General features: G+C 40.3%; 1 pseudogene; it reads right to left on the bottom strand.

The window, feature by feature from the left end:
- Positions 1 to 16,744: 16,744 nt before the first annotated feature.
- On the bottom strand, positions 16,745 to 18,002 carry LOC145490440 (uncharacterized; annotated as a pseudogene).
- Positions 18,003 to 18,105: the final 103 nt, after the last annotated feature.

The following is an 18,105-nucleotide window of genomic DNA, read 5'->3' as shown; positions in this document are numbered from 1 at the left end:
AGTAGGCTAGCTTGTCATAAGTTCCATTCTCTTGAGCCACAGTTTAAACTACTGAGGAAGTACAATAATAGTTTTTAGTTTTCTAGAACATAATCTCGTAGGCTACATTGGGTGGATTTCTGTAGGTTAAGTAATGTATGAATGCGAGTCCAATTAAGGATTCTCCCTACAAGTGATAATATAAAATCTTCTCAAAAGCGTAGGAGCCTTTAGGCTTTGCAATTTGACATAATTTCAGTTACGTTTTTGTACCTAACTGGGAGGTGCGGTGGCCTCATGGTCAGTGCGTTTGTCTCCGCGTCGAGTGGTCCGGGTTCGAGCCCAGGCCAGCGACATTGTGTTGTGTTCTTGGGCAGGACTCTTTACCCTCAGAGTACCTCTCTTTACCCAGTTGTATAAATGAGTACCGGAAAATTTAATGCTAGGGGTAACCTTGCGATAGACCAGCATCCCATCCCGGGGGGAGTAGAAAAAGTCCTAGTCGCTTCATGCTACATAATAGGGGATAAGCTCTGGCCTGATGGGCCACTTGGCTCCTATGCAAACCTTACCTACCTTTACTTTTTGCACCTAACTGCGTGTGTTTTGCTTTTGTTATTTTCAATTAACGTAGGTCTATAAAAACGGCTTAATTATGTTAATAAATGTGTTTGGTAATGTTTGTAATAACTGAGTAGTTAACGTTTGTGGATTATTTTCTTTTCTTTTTTCTTTAGTTAACAACCATTATTCGTTAATTAGATTTCATCTGATTTCAAATAGAAAAATCAGTTAGTCTTGATTGCTTCATTTTGGATTATAGTTCAGTTTTTAAATGTCAGCAACCATATTGTCAGGAATCCCAGCAAGTTCTAAGGGACCTTGTCCCCCATTGACTTTGCATTTTCTGTTTTTCATGTCGCTTCAAAACTTTCGACAAAACTACAAGATTTCTTATTGCAATATTTTGCTGTCTTGATTTAAATTAAGATAGCAAGGTAGGCTTTTTATTTACAGTCGAGTAAAATCACGGATTGTTGTAAATGTAAAGTATGTTAGTTTGTTTGCTGTATGTAACATTATAGGGTAAGAGATGCAAAGTATATTTTTGTGTTTAATTGATTGTTAGGTAAGAGCAAACATCAAATCGTCATATTTGTTATTCTGGCGGGTTTTTTTCTCTCACTGGAAATGACAAAATAGGATGTGACGATTTTGGAGAACGATTTTGATGAATACACCAAGACCACTTTATGTGACCCAGTAGGGAAATTGCGAGTCCTTAGGTCAGCGGCGAAACCCTTGTTAAATTTAATTTCTGTAGTTTGCAATTTCCGAATTTCTGAATTCTTTCTCAGTGCTATTTTTAGTGTGAAAATAATTACTTCTCGGTACAAAGAAGCGATTTGGTTTCTGTTTCTGTTTTAGGTAGAAACCATCTTTAAATTAGTAAAGTGACATAAGATTGATGTTAGATGTTGTGAATCAATATTTGACAGTGCTGCAAAAAAATGACAATTTTGTGCTTTTGGAGAAGTCGTGATGGGTATTGACGAAGCAAAATATGGCTCTTAACTGGACTGGAAAATCATTTCGAATCAAACCAAATCTGTTTTTATTATAGCCTTGGTAACGATTATTGCCTTGGTAACGAAATTAAGTGTGTGGTTTTTAGAAACTCTTTAGGTTTCTCTCTGATGCAAAATCATTGATATCGAAGGTTTCAGGTCCAATCTCCACTCCAAATTATATAATACAGTCAAGCCTGTATTAAGCGGACCTCCCATTAAGTGGAAACCCTTAATTAAACGGGCAGCATACAGTGCAAGTCCCATTTTTCTTTTCCCACATTCACTGTAAAACATACCTGTATTCAACGGACACCTCTGTTAAGCGGACGCTGACACGTTAAACTTGAGTTTTACGGTCATTTCTATTGTTAGAAACCAAAAAAGACACTGCCAAAAAAATGCATGACTTTTTTTGTCCACGTTTTAGCAGATCGGTCCTTTAAGTTTGCCAACAAACTGAGCTGTAACAGAAATGCAATATTTTGTTATTCGGTTTTGTTTTTATAGAACTCTTGTTCTTGTTTGATTTAGTAAACTTTTACATGATTCGATCAATATAGAAACTGTTACAGTATACTTAAAACGTTTTACCTCATATACTTGTCATTGTTTAATTATGGAAATACGGTATTTCAGAGTTCTTAACCGTTCACGAGAATGCTATTTGACCCTTGCAAGTCTTTTGATACTGACGAATATTATATGACCCTTCTAAGAAGAATTCTGAGGAAACCTGTTTTCAACGGGACACCCTGTATTAAGCGGACACTAGCATGGGTTCCGAGGGTTTCTAATACAGGTTTGACTGTAAGTCAAATCATTCTCTCATTTCGATTGGTTCCAACCTATGATCTATCAGAGGATAGAAGCATAGATGACGTCAATATAACAAACGTTTTCCCTCTGATTTTCTTTTTAAGTTTTGAGAATTTTTTAATATTTCACGTTACTGGGCAAAGGATAAGGCAGAGAAAAGCCTTGTGGAGGCTATGAACAGGTACGAAAAGCAGGAAGAAGAAAGAAAAAGATATTTCTTTTTCATTAGACTCGAAAAAAATACTCGACAGGTTTCAGCTGGCAATTGCAAGACTAAACCAAACACAAAATTGGTTTCAAAATTATTTCGAGGTAAGAATTTATTGCTTTGCCTAGAATTGAAGAAACCTGATGAGCGAAATGTTTATGAGATGAATTTATTTAAAATATTCAACTTTTCCCAGTCTCAAGAAACATCACAACACCACTTCTTAAAATAAACACATAATCTTGCATGCTTTAGGATGCGAATGTTCCAGTTCGTTTCAAACAGCGCCCTCGTCAACTATCACGCTTTATCAGGAGCCATAATCGGAGACGGAGACCGTAAGCGCCAAGTATTGGGGTTGTCCCCATGATATGGGACAATAATTCTATTTTTAGAACAAATTGTGCCGTCACCTGCGGCACACGCGCGTATATGCTGCGAGGATTTTTGTGGATGTCGCGCGGGGGAAATGGCGTCCGAAAATCCCGAAATGTTTCATGTTTTTGCCCCACAACTCAACGCGTTTACGTCTGTTGGAATTTTGCTTAAGTATTTTCGTCGTAAGCTGCTCCAGTTTGAGTGAAGTAAGACAGTGTCGAATTTAGGTATGTTCCGCTGTAAGCTTATATATATCGCTGACCAAGTTGTGTTCCGACTGATGCTTCTTTTACATGAGCTGTACATTACTCCACTTTAAATTTTATATATGTTGAAGATTAACAGCTTTTCCATTACACAGCAAAAAACTAGCTGGATATATTTAGATATAGCAGAGCTTCAGGACTTCATAGTTTCATAGCTCCTCTTGCCACACGCTTACGAGGAATTTGTCAGTCTATCGCGACCGAAAAGTAAAACACAATAATTGCTAGTTTGAGTTTCGCTTGAATTGTAAGCAACGCTTGATGTTTCATCGAGGCTTAATAACTTTACGTCCGTAGATACTGCTCAGTTTTATTCGTGTAAAAATCCAGTAAATTCTCTGTTGTCGATGAATGAGAGCGCCCGCCGATGCGTGTTTTGTACAGTCAGTAAACATGACAAATTGTACTTCCGCCGCACTTTCGTGTGAAAGCGTACATGGAACTCAAACAATAGCTCTATAGTTTTTAAATATGTTTAAGATTGATAAATGTTTGAGAACATATTAAAAGCTAAGCTGAAAATATGTGAATAAAGCAGAAACAATCAGCAAAGTTACGATGACGCTTTCTTTAATCAACTTGGAATAACGATTTCGATTTTGTTGATCGAGTTGTCAAAACTCCTTGTCTATTTTCATTTTCGCAGTGTAAAACTTCGCTATGCTTATGTTGAAGAAACACACATGATGTTAGTAGCCTTTTTTGCATTCGTGAAATTTGTTGCAGCATCTCAGCACAAAAGATAACGAAAGATATCTTTGTCAAGATTTGTTGACAATTGAAAACACCGACTCGGACTTGAAAGTGCACGAGCTGCACTATGCAAATGAGCTAATTGTACGCGTCAGACTTTCCTTTCAAAAACCTTTGCAAACTCACCAAACAAGCAGAGACAATAAGAAACCATCAAAACAGGTTTTGGTTATGATTAAACATTGTCTGAGAAACTCACAATTTAACTCGATACCAGAGTAGAGAGTTTCTTGCTATATTCTTAAGCATACGCGTAAGCTTACAACTAGCGTGAGCAGATCTTATTATTCATTCCCAGCGCGAGATTGAAGTCTTGTTTTCGACCCTGAAAAACCACCTTTTCCGTTAGCTCAGAGCATAAAACTACATATAAGCGCCCTGGTTCGTATTCCCTGCCTTATTCCCTGCCATCACGGTGAAAAATACGCAAGAGAATCTCTCAACTCTCACCATTTGATCACGCAACGTGACAACATCCACGCGAGAGCCCATGACATGTGCGTGAATCCACGCGGATATATGACGTCAGGATGGCGCAATTTGTTCTAAAAATAGAAAAATTGTCTCATATCATAGGTGCCCGCGAATCCCGAGACTTACGGTCTCCGTCCCTGATTATGGCTCCTGGCTTTATAGAATAATTAAATGAATGGGCGCGCCCTGATTGGTCAATCAGCTATGGTTTATTGTGCCAGTAAACTCATGGCAATTTCGCGTGTCTTCTCAATTATTATATAAAGAACAAACACTCGAAGAATTCGTAAATCACTCGCCTGCGGCTCATGATTTACGAATTCTTCTCGAGTTCTTCCAACATCCCGCGTGGTTTATCAGCATATAAACCATACAAATTTGAGGGCTATTGCTTAAAACGAAATCAGTTAGAACTCATAATCAAATTGTTAAATAGAAACACGATTTTAAACAAATCCGTGCGTGTATTTTCTTTGGGCTATTTTCTAATTATCTATAAAACTCAGTGTAGGATGCTATCCCTCTAGACATCTCAACTACGGGTAACTGGCAATGGTCATTGGACACGAAATTACACACGGATTTGACAGCCCAGGTAGTATGATAATTATATAGATTGAATGTAAATTAATTTGAAGATTTTAAGGAAAATGACCATTTTTTTAAGTTTAAAAGACATGTTTCGACAGAACTTCTGTCATCTTCAGTTGAATGAATGATTACAAAGCAAGTTGAATAATAAGTAGGCAAAAATGCTAATTAAGACAAATAGTAACAACAGAACGTGAAAAGGTGTAAATTAAAAGGATAATTTTACATTGACATGGTGTAATTGCTGATTGAGGCAAGGTAGTTCTTTTTGAATATGGATAGCCTCCTTTATCTTGAGTTGAAAGCTGGTAGTGGCGTGATCTAAAATATGAAAGCAGTCTATTGAACACAATGAGCGACAACGTTCAGGATTCTGAAGATGTTTGAAGATGTGAGAGGCCCTATCAACGGCTAAGTGCTCACGTACGCGTGTGGAAAAATGTCGGGAGGTTTCGCCGACATAACAGGCATTACAGCCCGCACATGTAAACTTATAAACCACACGTGAACGAAGTCCGCCGGGGATAGGGTTTTTCACACCAAAAAGGTTACCTATCTTAAAGGAAGAAAAAACTAATTTGATGTCTAAATCATTACAATAGCGCTTGATGAAGTGTCGAATCTTCTTCTGAGTGATGACAGAAAAATGGCCTATGTACGGCAGCTTAAAGTAAAACGTGGGCGAGGTGGTATGGGGGTAGCGCCGGGGACAATGATTGCTATGGGTCCCAGTGATGTAACGGTTAACCACTTTTTCAATTAAATGGGCAGGGAAAACGTTCTTTTTGAGAATTTCAGTAAGCTTGGTTATATCCTCGTGTAACCCCAACTAAGTGTTGTTAATCTTGTAGGCCCTGTCAACAAGAGTCCTAATGAGACCTACTTTGTATGAGTACGAGGTGAAGCTAAAATAATCAGTTAATAACCCAGTAAAGGATTTCTTACGGTAAACCCTAGTTAGGAAGGAATTAGTGTCACTAATATCAATAAGAACATCTAGAAAGGGTAATTTGCGATTAAGTTCTTTTTTCATAGTAAACCTTATGTTGGGATGCCTAGAGTTAATGTAGTCAAAAAATATAACAGCATCGTGCTCCGAGTGAAATAAACAAAAAGTGTCGTCAACATACCTACGATAAAATAAAATTTTAGAGTATTGAAAATTTTCCAACCATAGTTTTTCATGATGTCCCATAAAAAGTTGGCTAATACGGGAGCAAGGGGAGACCCCATGGCCACACCGTCAATTTGGTCATAGAAAGAACAGTTAAATAAGAAATGGGTCTAGGCGGTGGCTACAGTGAAAAGGCTTCTAAGTTCAGGTTCACTTAACTTAAGGTCAGGATTGCCCTCGGAAATGTAATTGACCGCCAGGTCAATACATTCCTCAAGAGGTATGTTAGTAAAGAGACTTTCCACATCGAAGAAAACCATAAATTTACCAAACATAGATAAAGATTGAATGTCCTGTACAAAAGTAAAAGTGGCTGTAGCACAGTGTTCAGTTGGGATGTGCGGCGCCAAAAGATTGCATAGATATTTGGCCAGGTTATAATTGTAGGTTCCAATAGCAGACACGATGGGACGAAATGGCGGAGTTGAGTTAGGTCCAAAATCCTTGTGCTTTGGACGGAGAATAGCATGTCCAAAACCTAACACTGGCAGAACCAACCACTCGGAGGGTATGAGCAGCTAGTGTCAAGGTGTTACACTATGCACATTCGCTTGCACCTTTGTATGTTTTAATCATATGCACTTGCACCTTAATTGCACTATACAACATTGTCACGCACGTATCCAGATAGCATGTATTTATTACTTGGAGCAACTTAATAAATTCAGTTTTGAATGTGTTACCGAACGACAAACATGGTGGCAGCGGTGGGATCTTTTTAGTAATCTAACGGATCTAGCGCTTTACCGACTCAACTATTCTTCAGTCTACAGCGATATGGCTTCGAACACCCCGTTTCCCGAGTTTAAGACAACAGGAGATGACAAGCACGACCTGGAAACATACATAGAAGATTTGACAGATTACTGCATCATGCAAAATTGGTTCGATCCATCGAAAGAAACTGACGCACTGAAATGGACCAAGCCTGATAAAGCCATGGCATGTCTCCGGGCATCTCTATCTCCGGCAGCGAGAACGGTTTATAAATACAGCTTGGGTTTGGATGAAGCCGACCAAAAGAAGCCTCATTGTGTTGTCGCCGCATCGAGAGAGTATTATGGCGCTAGCGTTGGAGTGTCAGGGGAACGGCAAAAGTTTCTTCGTTTGCTGCAAAACGAAAACGAATCGATTGCTTCCTGGGAGACGCGAGTGCGTAATCAAGCAGCACAGTGTGAATATGAAGACTTCGCTGACGAGCTTATGAGGGACCAATTTATCGCCGGTTTAACGTCTGATACTCTTTGAGTGAAACTTATCGGGAAAGGGCATAAACATAAAAACACCGCCCAAACAAAGGTTACGCTACGAGAAGTTGTCGAAGTTGCCAAAACGTTCGAAGCGACTGTGTTCGCGAATCAGCTCATGAAAACTGCCAGGAACACACAACAGGAACAAGTGAATTTTACGAGCAAATCAGCATTTGCAAATCCGCGGCAAAATCTGAAGCCGGTACAGCAATTGTCACAGTGTTTCTGGTGTGGCGGCAACCATCAACAGCCTCGTCAACAGCACTGCCCAGCATTTGGCAAAAGATGTGGAAAGTGTGGGATCTCTGGTCATTTCGCGCGCGTCTGTAGAGGTGGAGCAAGGCATCAAGGACGACAGCAGCAATCAAATTTTGTCGATGAAGACAACGGTGAAGAAGCATTTGTGGTGGATTGCGAGACTCCCTCACAGCCTGCAAGGAAATTCTTTACCCATTTACATCTCATACATGGAGAAAAAACAAAAGTAGTGAAAGCACAAATCGACTCGGCATCCACGTGTAACACCATACCCATCAGTCTACTAAGCGAGGTGTTTCCTGACGTAAAGATTTCGCGGACCAGAAGCAGGATTAACACGTATGGAAGCGAAACTATGCGCCCTGAAGGCCAAGTAACTTTGTGTTGTGACAGAAGGGGCAAGATTCACACCATAGATTTTCTTGTGGTCAACGTGCCTAATGAGAAACCACCACTTCTCAGCGGAAGAGATGCACAAGCCCTGGGTTATTTGAAGATGTATGCTGATGAAGCAAACGCAGTTGAAGAAGAAATTCCGCGCAATATGCAGTCACCTCCACCACTAGGAAAACTGACAAAGGAAGACGTGCTTCACCACTACTCAAACGTATTTAAGCCAGGCCGCGGAAATCCTCTTGGAACCCCCTTGCACATCGAACTTGATCCTAATGTTACTCCAGTACACGCCTCAACGCGTCGAGTTCCCGTGGCAAAGTTGGACAGAGTAAATGACGAGTTAAAGAGACTATGCGATGAAGGCATCATAAGGCCGGTCACACAGCCTACAGACTGGCTCTCAAACATCCTGGTAAAAGAGAAACCGAACGGCAAACTTCGAATATGCATTGATCCAAGTCAAACCATTAACAAGGCCATCAGAAGACCCAAGTACACAATACCGACGATTGAAGAGAAGCTTCCACAACTGACTAGGGCCAAAGTCTTCACAATTGTTGATGTATCTGAAGCTTTTCACACCATCGTGATGGATGAAGAGTCTTCTTTACTAACAACATTCGAGGGACCAAATGGTCGCTACTGCTACACTCGCATGCCATTTGGGATCGCCTCGGGACCGGAGGAGTATCAACGGCGCCAACATGAATTCTTAGACGGCTTACACGGGGTAATAAACATTGCCGACGACATCTGTGTTTTTGGATGCGGAGATTCAAAAGAGGAAGCTGACATCGATCACGATAAAAATCTTACAAGCCTGTTAGAAAAGTGCAGCAACCATGACCTGCGACTTTCGGTGAAGAAATTACAGTTTAAATCTCCCTCTGTCACCTTTATGGGGCACAAGCTTACCGACAAAGGCGTAGAACCCGATCCAGCTAAAGTAGCCGCAATTACAGAGATGCCAGCGCCCACTGACAAATCTGGGGTACAGCGATTTCTTGGCATGTGCCAATACTTAAGCAAGTTCTGCCATAAATTGTCAGAAACAGTTCTTCCATTGAGGGACTTGACTGAGGAGCACTCAGCATTCCTGTGGTCAAACAATCATGAAAATGCATTTAACTCGGCAAAGAACCTCATCGCTTCAGCAACTACATTACGCTACTACGACGCAACCCTTCCCGTGACGCTACAAGTGGATGCATCTGAAGATGCCATCGGTGGCGTATTGCTACAAAATGATCAACCTGTTTGCTTTACATCACATACCCTCAACAGCACAGAGAAGAACTACGCCCAAATTGAGAAAGAGTGCCTTGCAATCGTCTCTTGCATGGATAAGTGGCACCAGTACCTATACGGAAAGCACGACATAACGGTACATACAGATCACCAGCCGCTTGAGACAATATTCAAGAAGCCTCTCAACAAAGCTCCTCGCAGACTGCAAAGAATGATGCTGAAGTTGCAAAGATATCAGTTCACTGTCCGATACAAGAAAGGAAAGGAACTCTACGTTGCGGACACCTTTTCTCGTGCAGCCGTCACTGGTCAGCCCTCCTCCGCTGCCAAGCAAGAATGCGAAGTGTTCCGTTTGGAAATAGCTGAGATGGATCTTGAACCAAACCGAGTTACACCAGTCTCTTCACCAGTTGTACTGGAATTTCAGAGATGAAATTTCAGTTTATGATGGTGTCCTCTACAGGTCCCATCAAGTTATTGTTCCAGCCACTCTACGAGACGAGATGTTACAGAAAATACACAAAGCACATCAGGGAGCTGACAGCAGTATAAGACGGGCACGCGAATCCCTGTTCTGGTCAGGAATGCAAGCAGCAATCAGAGAGAAATGTTTATCATGTGGACTTTGTGCCCAATACCTAACTGAGCGACCGCAAGAACCAATGAAATCCCATGAGATACCCAGTAGACCGTGGTCCAAAATAAGTGCCGACCTTTTTCAGCTGGATGGAAGCAACTACCTCGTTATGGTCGACCATTACAGCGACTTCTTTGAACTAGACCCCCTCAGCGGGAACACATCAGCTAACACAGTTATTCGAGCCATGAAAAGACAATTTGCTCGACATGGAATTCCAGACGAGTGCATAACCGATAACGGCCCACAGTTTGAAAGCCATGAATATTCACGTTTTGCTCGAGAATACGGTTTCATCATACGCAAATCATCACCATACCACAGCCGAGGGAACGGAAAGGCGGAGTCCGCAGTCAAAATTGCAATGAACATTCTGAAAAAGTCTCGCCATGAGGACCCCTATCTGGCCCTCCTAGCATACCGAAACACACCCCAGCAGGGATACAATTACTCGCCAGCGCAACGCCTAATGTCTAGAAGACTGCAGGACATCATTCCCACAGCTCCGCGTCAACTTGTTCCACAGACAGTGTCCCCAAGTCTAGTACAAGAAAAAATTGCGGAAAGAAGACGGAGATCTAAGGCTCATTACGACAAGCGGGTGTCGGTGCCGCTAACCGAGTTCTCAAAAGGAGAAAAAGTGTATGTGAAACCTAGGCCTACGAACAAACACCAACCCTGGATCTATGGGGAGGTAATTGGAAGACCCGCACCAAGGTCCTGCCTCGTGAGCACAGCAATGGGACCAGTCCGGCGAAACCACGCACAAATCAGGGAGACAAAGGCAGAACCTGCAGTGGGCAACTATGATGAAAAATTGGACCGATTGGAAACTGCATCCCTACCATCTGAAAGTGGACAAACAGAGGAAACGGATCAGCCGTTGGACCAAGAGCCTACACCGCCACCTCGCCGTTCAACAAGAGAACGTAGACTTCCCTCACGATTCAACGACTTCCTTATGGAATGAACACTTTAATGACTTTCTTGCGGAGATGTAAAGACTTTGTTTACATGAACACTTTAGTTTAATGACTTTCTTGCGGAGATGTAAGGACTTTGTTTACTCATGAACAGTTCAGAGAAATTATGTCTAGGTCCACTATATAATGGACATTCTATTATTGATTTTATCTTCCAAAAGGGGAAAGGTGTTACACTATGCACATTCGCTTGCACCTTTGTATGTTTTAATCATATGCACTTGCACCTTAATTGCACTATACAACATTGTCACGCACGTATCCAGATAGCATGTATTTATTACTTGGAGCAACTTAATAAATTCAGTTTTGAATGTGTTACCGAACGACAAGCAAAGGAAACCATGAAACGAAACCAGCCAGTGTCAATGTCCGTATCATTATACAAAGCGTGCTAATCAGATCGAAACAAACTAGGCTCGACTTTCGCAAACACATACATCCGTACACATTTTAAACACACGAAAAAAATAAACAAGTGATCCCTAGCCTGGTTGCATGCAATGTTGTACCATATTTGTTGCAATAATTTGGCGTAGATGCAGAAAACTAAAACTAAAATCATCTGATACGGCAGGAAAATGTAATGGAAATTGTGAAGCTAAGGGAACTTGGAATTAGCACCTAGTACCTTGATTCTTCGCACTATGGACAAGGGATCATTTCCACGGAGTACGCTCATTTCCATAAAGGGGGATCATTTATACGGAGGGGGTCATTTCTTTGTAGAAGGCACATTTCAATACAACAGGATTCTAGTTTTAGGGAAAACAAGAACCATCACACAGAGGAGACGATTTATTTTTCTACAGAGACGGCTTTGCCTAGTTATGTCAGGCACTGGCACGCAGTGGGCCACCGTGCCAAGTTTATTTACGATTGATTCAAGTATTGACAAGCAGGAAGGTTTCTTGCCAGAGGAAATAAAAATAAAAATGGTCGGTTTTTCAAACAAGAAAGCAAGTACTCGACATTTCAAGAAAGTCTTGAAAACGACTTCTATGAAAATGGGCAACCAAACGGGTTAAAATTTCCCACTGGTCATTTAACACGTAATTTGCGATAATCGGTATTGACATAAAGTAATATTCTGCCGACAAGGAGAACTAGGTGCGAGCGTAGTACGCGAATGCTCATGGTTAGACGTTTTTAAAAAGAGAGAGTTGAAAAACTTGTGACATTCTATGGTGAGCCTTACCAAGCGCAACTTCGGATAAGGTTTATTTTTTTGGTTTTAGTGTTGTGTAAATTTAACAAATCGAATCTGGTTTAGCGTTGTCTGTACTCTTATCGACAACGATATGCGTCATCACAGCGGTCAAAATGTTGTTGTTGAGTTCAACTTCAAAGAAAGTGTTTATTTTTCTTTCTTTCTTTTTTTTTTCAGTGAGTGACCAAGAGCGTCACAAATTGACGCGAGCAGCGTTGTCAGGACTCTCATCGACAACGACAAATTAGCCAGTCAGATTGCGAGATTAATAGCAATTGTGGCAAAAATTCTTCCATGCTGTTGTTTATATAATAACCTTAAAACCCCAGAGCTAGCGCCACCTCATTTGGTCGGGGGTACACGCTCGCTATTATTCCTAATTAGAGGTTTTTGGGGTTTACGTGTCCGGCTTTGGTACACGTAGGATGTTATTTGATTTATCTTTTATCCACTTTGTTGTAACCTTTTTGTGTCAATTAAAACATATTTTGGGCCTGGCTGACCATCGCGCCCATGCCTCAGAACCTTTGATTAAGTTCGTTGGGTAGCGAAGGAAAAATAGGCATTGTATCAACGACTCAGAAATATTTGGAATACGGTTCATTTGCAAGGAGTTCAACCGGGTAATTCATTATGGCTCACCTTGGTAAAAACACTGAAAATTACTTGCAGGAGTGCGGATGGCCTGGAAGGAACAATCAACCAGGTACATGCTTACTTTTGGTTAATATAATTGACTTCCGGGAGCTCAGTGTCCGTAGGAGAGAATGTTCATCCACCATCATAATTAGTGCTCCATAAGATTAGTAGTTGCCAAAAAAAAAAAAAAAAACGGAATGCGAGAACCTTTGTTATCAACATTGACGCGCCGGAATGTTTTTCCTTTTTACCATATTTTTCATTTATTTTAATTTTTTTTTTTTATGTCTTGTTTTCCTTTTTAATTTATCTATTTTTAAGGGAGGGGCGGATGTACAGGGCTTGATAGCAGGTCACGGCTAACATTCTTTTGGTCTGTCGTCAACTTTGTGACGACAAAGCAAAAGAATGGCTCCCCACGCAGACGAAAATGCTGCTGTTGTTTGGGTAGGGCCGGATCTAGGCAGACTTGCTATCGAGTTCCACGTGACGACGAGCCACAAGCATGCCACGCAAGGAAATCTAGACCTTTTAAGCTTTCATCTTTTGATTATCAGGGATTTCATATTGCTCTGCAGTTGCCTAGACGTTGCTAAAAGCGCAATTGGAACCAAAATCACCAGAAAAGATTCATTTTAATGTACCCCGGGTGTGACATGGAGGAAATGTCTGTGTTCACCTCCTGAAACGTGTGAAAAGAGAGAAGTCGTCAGGTAGAAGTTCAGAGAAAGCACGAGGCAAACGGAAGTGACAAGAAAATGGCAGATTTCCCATAATAAATTGCTCCCGGCAAGGCAACAGGCCTTGAAAACGAACGAGCATTTCCCACCTTTTTATAGCTTTGGTGATGTAACATTGCGTGCTTGTCAAGCTATTGCCCCGATATCGATTTCATTCTTCACAAGAATAACCTGCGGGGCACATGGCTTGGTGTGTACCAATGAGTTAGCCTGTTTTATATTAGTACTTTGTTTATTTGTTTATTTTTTCTAATGAGGATTAGCGTATATCCCAGTCATTGTGGACAAAAGAACTATATTGCATTATTTCGTTTCCGTTAGTTTCAGCGCAATATGTCTTGGAGAATAACTATTCACCTCAGATCAGTATGCTGAACATGTCGTTCTCGCCCTCGTAACTGTTAAAGGTTTCTTTGTTTATACAAAGCGATCATTGTTCGTTTTATGTTACTTACTTAGATCCTGGTTTATCATGATATCGCCTTTACTGTTTTTGCTAGAAATAGTCAACCTTTAATTAAGCCTTTTATTCAATCGTTTCCGAGTCAAAATTGCCCGAAATCGGTAAACTACGGTGGCCCACAAGTGCACACCAAATTTAAATCACCACATCAAATTCAAATCACTCACACCGAATTCAAATCATTCACACCGAACTCAAATTACTCTCACTGAATTCAAATCTTTCACACCAAGTTTCACAACACCCACACCAAATTTCACAACGCTGACACCAAATTCAAATTTCCACACCGAATTTTAATCTTTACACTAAATTTAATATTCTTACATGCACCACATTAAAATCTTCACACCAAATTGAAATCTTCACACCAAATTCAAATCCTAACACCGAATTAAAATCTTCACACCGAATTCAGATCTTTACACCAAATCGAAATCTTCACACCGAATTAAAATCTTTACTCCAAATTCAAATCTTCACACCGAATTCAGCATCTTCACACCAAATTCAAATTTTCAACTCTTCCGGTCAGCGGTAACGTGTCGCCTAAGGTCCTACTTCATAGATGGCAGATAATTAAGCCCAGCAACAAGCAACTGACTGTTTTAAATAAGGTTCAGTACTATCAGTTCATATTTTAACATTGTTTCACATTTAGAAGTTTCATATTTTGTAAGCCAATTTGCCTTTTGTTCCTTTGATATTTAATGCTATGAAATGGTTGGCTGGCATCTGTTCTACAGTTTTATGAAACTTCAATTTGGGATCTTTCTTGGATACTTAATTTACTTTCCACACCCGTCTGCATGTACTTGTACTGTTTAAAGTGAGGTTTCATAGAAAGTATTGCTATGAACATTGAACTGAACATTGTAACTGAACATTGGAGTAGTAGCGTTTGTCCATAAGATTTCTGCTGTAAATGTTCTTAGGGAGAATACATCTACAGACTCTCAGTTGTGGTATCTTCTTGTAAGTTGTTAAGTATTTGGATAAAGAGGCCTTAAGGAATACCGTTTTGTTTAGCCGCATCATGTAGATAAACCATACAAAAACCTATAAAATTTAGTTGCCTTTTAAACAATTTTCGAATTGTTCTATTTCGTATAACTTTATCAAAAATATGAAGTGTTTTTATTAAAGCTACCCTTTATATTGCAGTAACAAGGCATCCACTAGTAAGTTGCTTCCTCCCCCAGAACTCATTTTTGAAGACTGGAAGAGATAAAATCACCAGCTGATTTGTTTTGCCACTAGGGGATGTGGAGTGGGTTACCAATAGTGTTATACATGTGGCCACAATATGTTTTCTCACTGCCTACGAGCTTTCAGTTGATAATGGAATCAGCCCAACCTACAAGCTGTTCAGTGCATAAGGCATGAATAATAATGCTGAGTGCTTCATATCCTGAGCTCTGTTTGCTGGACAACAAAATAACCACAAATCCTCAACCTCAGGTATTGAGTTTCTAGCTATCTGATTGCCTCTCAAACCTCAGTTAATTATATGGAAAATAGCTGGCTATGTTTTTTTTTTTAATTTCCATTGCTCGCCGCTTTGTCACTCAAAATATGTTTACAAAATATAACTCGGTCATCAAATAGAAAAGCATTTCATCATCGAAGCAAATAAACTTTACCGAAAAGCACAAAGCTCAATAACAAACAGTTACTCTTGGATACCTTTAAATGCTACTAAAAAGGAACATTTTTCACAGCATTAACAAGACGTTTACGCAAAGATCTGAAAACCGACAAACTTGTCCAGAAAATTCAGTAACCCTTTTTACACCTTAACGCGAGCTTGTGGAATAATTGTTAAGTAAACAAGCCATGGGCTAGTGCAATAATGGCTGCAAGCAAGGGGCTTGGCCCCTAAAAAAACTACAGATATGGATTGATTGTACATGTATGCCTATGAGCAAAGGCCCATAGCAACCTCAACACAAAATCTGCTAACTTACACTACACTCTGCCAACTTACAGTACCCTCAATTCAACAATTAATTCAACAATTAACTATGAAATTATGATATTGCCTGGCAAAGGTGAAAGCAACACAAGTGCAAACGATAGGTAGGAAAATAAAAAACGGTAAAATAAATTTGATAACACAATTTGCGTAGTGTCTCCAGAGATAAGCATGCAAATGTTTAAGGGTAGTTGATTAACGTATAATTGTGGAGTCCCTGCTCATGACCCTAGTCAAGTGAAAAATCCATGCAATAGCCCATTAACATCTCAATTTCTCAAAATAACGATAAATCTTTGAAAGTGAAGAATGATCATCGCAGTTAATTTTCCAATTTAAGCAATTGGAAAGAAGAAGCCTGGAAAAAAAAAAAAAATCAGGGCTTCAACAGGATTCGAACCCGTGACCTCCGCGATACCGGTGCGATGCTCTACCAACTGAGCTAAGAAGGTCACGGGTTCGAATCCTGTTGAAGCCCTGATTTTTTTTTTTTTTTTTTTCAGGCTTCTTCTTTCCAATTGCTTAAATTGGAAAATTAACTGCGATGATCATTCTTCACTTTCATCTACAACCGCAGTTCATATATGAATTATTTCATATAAACTTCAGGTCAGATAAATCTTTGATCAGGTTGAAGACATAAAAATGTATTTTGCACGGAAATATTCCATATTTTTCCCTTTTAACTGTTTGTGTCCCTTTCAGTGAGATGAGATGCAGTAAATGATTTTCAAGTCAAGATCCTCCCTCAGCAAATGCAATAAGAAGATTGTAAAGAGCGAGTCCCTCCCTCCAATCACCAGGAGGAGTTAATTCTGCAGTATCAACCACATAATTAAAATATTCTTGAAAATCATTATGGCATTCATCAGAGTTAACGTAATTCTCCAAAACAAAGCAGCATTGCTCCTCTGTGACAGGATGCTTTAAGTATTGAGCTGAATGCAATTCAGGTAGGTAGTAGAGCTCATCTGGTCTTCCAGGGACTGTTTCATGTCATGACTTGCGGATCAAATGAGCATTCCAATGATCCTTCACCATGTTTAGGTCTCGCTGGATCGGACTAGAAAAACAAAACCACAAACATTCCATTTGGAGATCATGCCCAGGCGTAAAAACTGATTGCTCCATTAGATCTTTGAAGAAGTTTATCCACCATGTTGCCTTACTCCGTCGATAAAATGACCACCATGCTTCTCTTCTTTGATTATGTGGTGAAGATCCATATAGGTGACTTTCTATGTCAGCCATAAAGTAGCGTTGTGCAGCGGCTAATAAACCATTTTCAGTTCCACAGTCAGTTCGAACTTTTCTAGGACATCCTTCATTTTCTGTTACCACACCCAAATATGATCTCGCCACAATCATTGGGTCGTTGTTTGTCCGTGATACCCCTAACTAGAGTACTTTACGACTAAAGCCATCGATGCAAGCATGGATAGGAAATCCATAAGGTTTGAGTTTATCATAGCCGTCCGTATGCCAACAAAAGTTTGGACTTGGGTTGACATAGGTTCGCCTTTGCAATCGGTGTCTACGTCTCAACTCACAACCATCCGGATCCATCTCTCTTAGCAATATTTCAACCGAACGTCTTGGAATGGTGAAACCCTCGCGACGTAATGTGTGCCAGCCGCTTCTATAACAAGATAAACAACCAGGCCTATCAAGCTCCTGCTGTATTCTCGCTCTAACGTCTGTTTCATCAAAATGGGCACCCCTACGACGCTGACCAAGGGACTTGTATCTGTTCATCGTATTCGTATCCTTGCCTGAAATAATATTTATCAAAAGCTCCCCTTATCGAGCCCTTTGCCACAAAAGGAGCAGTAACTGTCATCAGGGAAAATAGTTTCAAAAAAAAAACTCACAGGTAAGAGATAAGTTCCTCGACGCGTAGCCCGCCATATTGCGTTGATGCGCAGGTGGGCTCAGCTGCTGATCAATCTGTGATTCGTTCGGTGTACAACTTTCAATTTGGTGTGAAAACTTGAATTTGGTGTGAAGCTTCAATCCGGTGTGAATATTTGGATTTGGTATGAAGATTAAAATCAAATGCTGAGATTTTAATTCGGTGTGAATATTTTAAATTTAGT

Source organism: Orbicella franksi, chromosome 6 (assembly GCF_964199315.1).
Source record: "Orbicella franksi chromosome 6, jaOrbFran1.1, whole genome shotgun sequence".
NCBI classification, from domain to species: Eukaryota; Metazoa; Cnidaria; class Anthozoa; order Scleractinia; family Merulinidae; genus Orbicella; species Orbicella franksi.
This window is presented reverse-complemented; position numbering and strand designations above follow the sequence as displayed.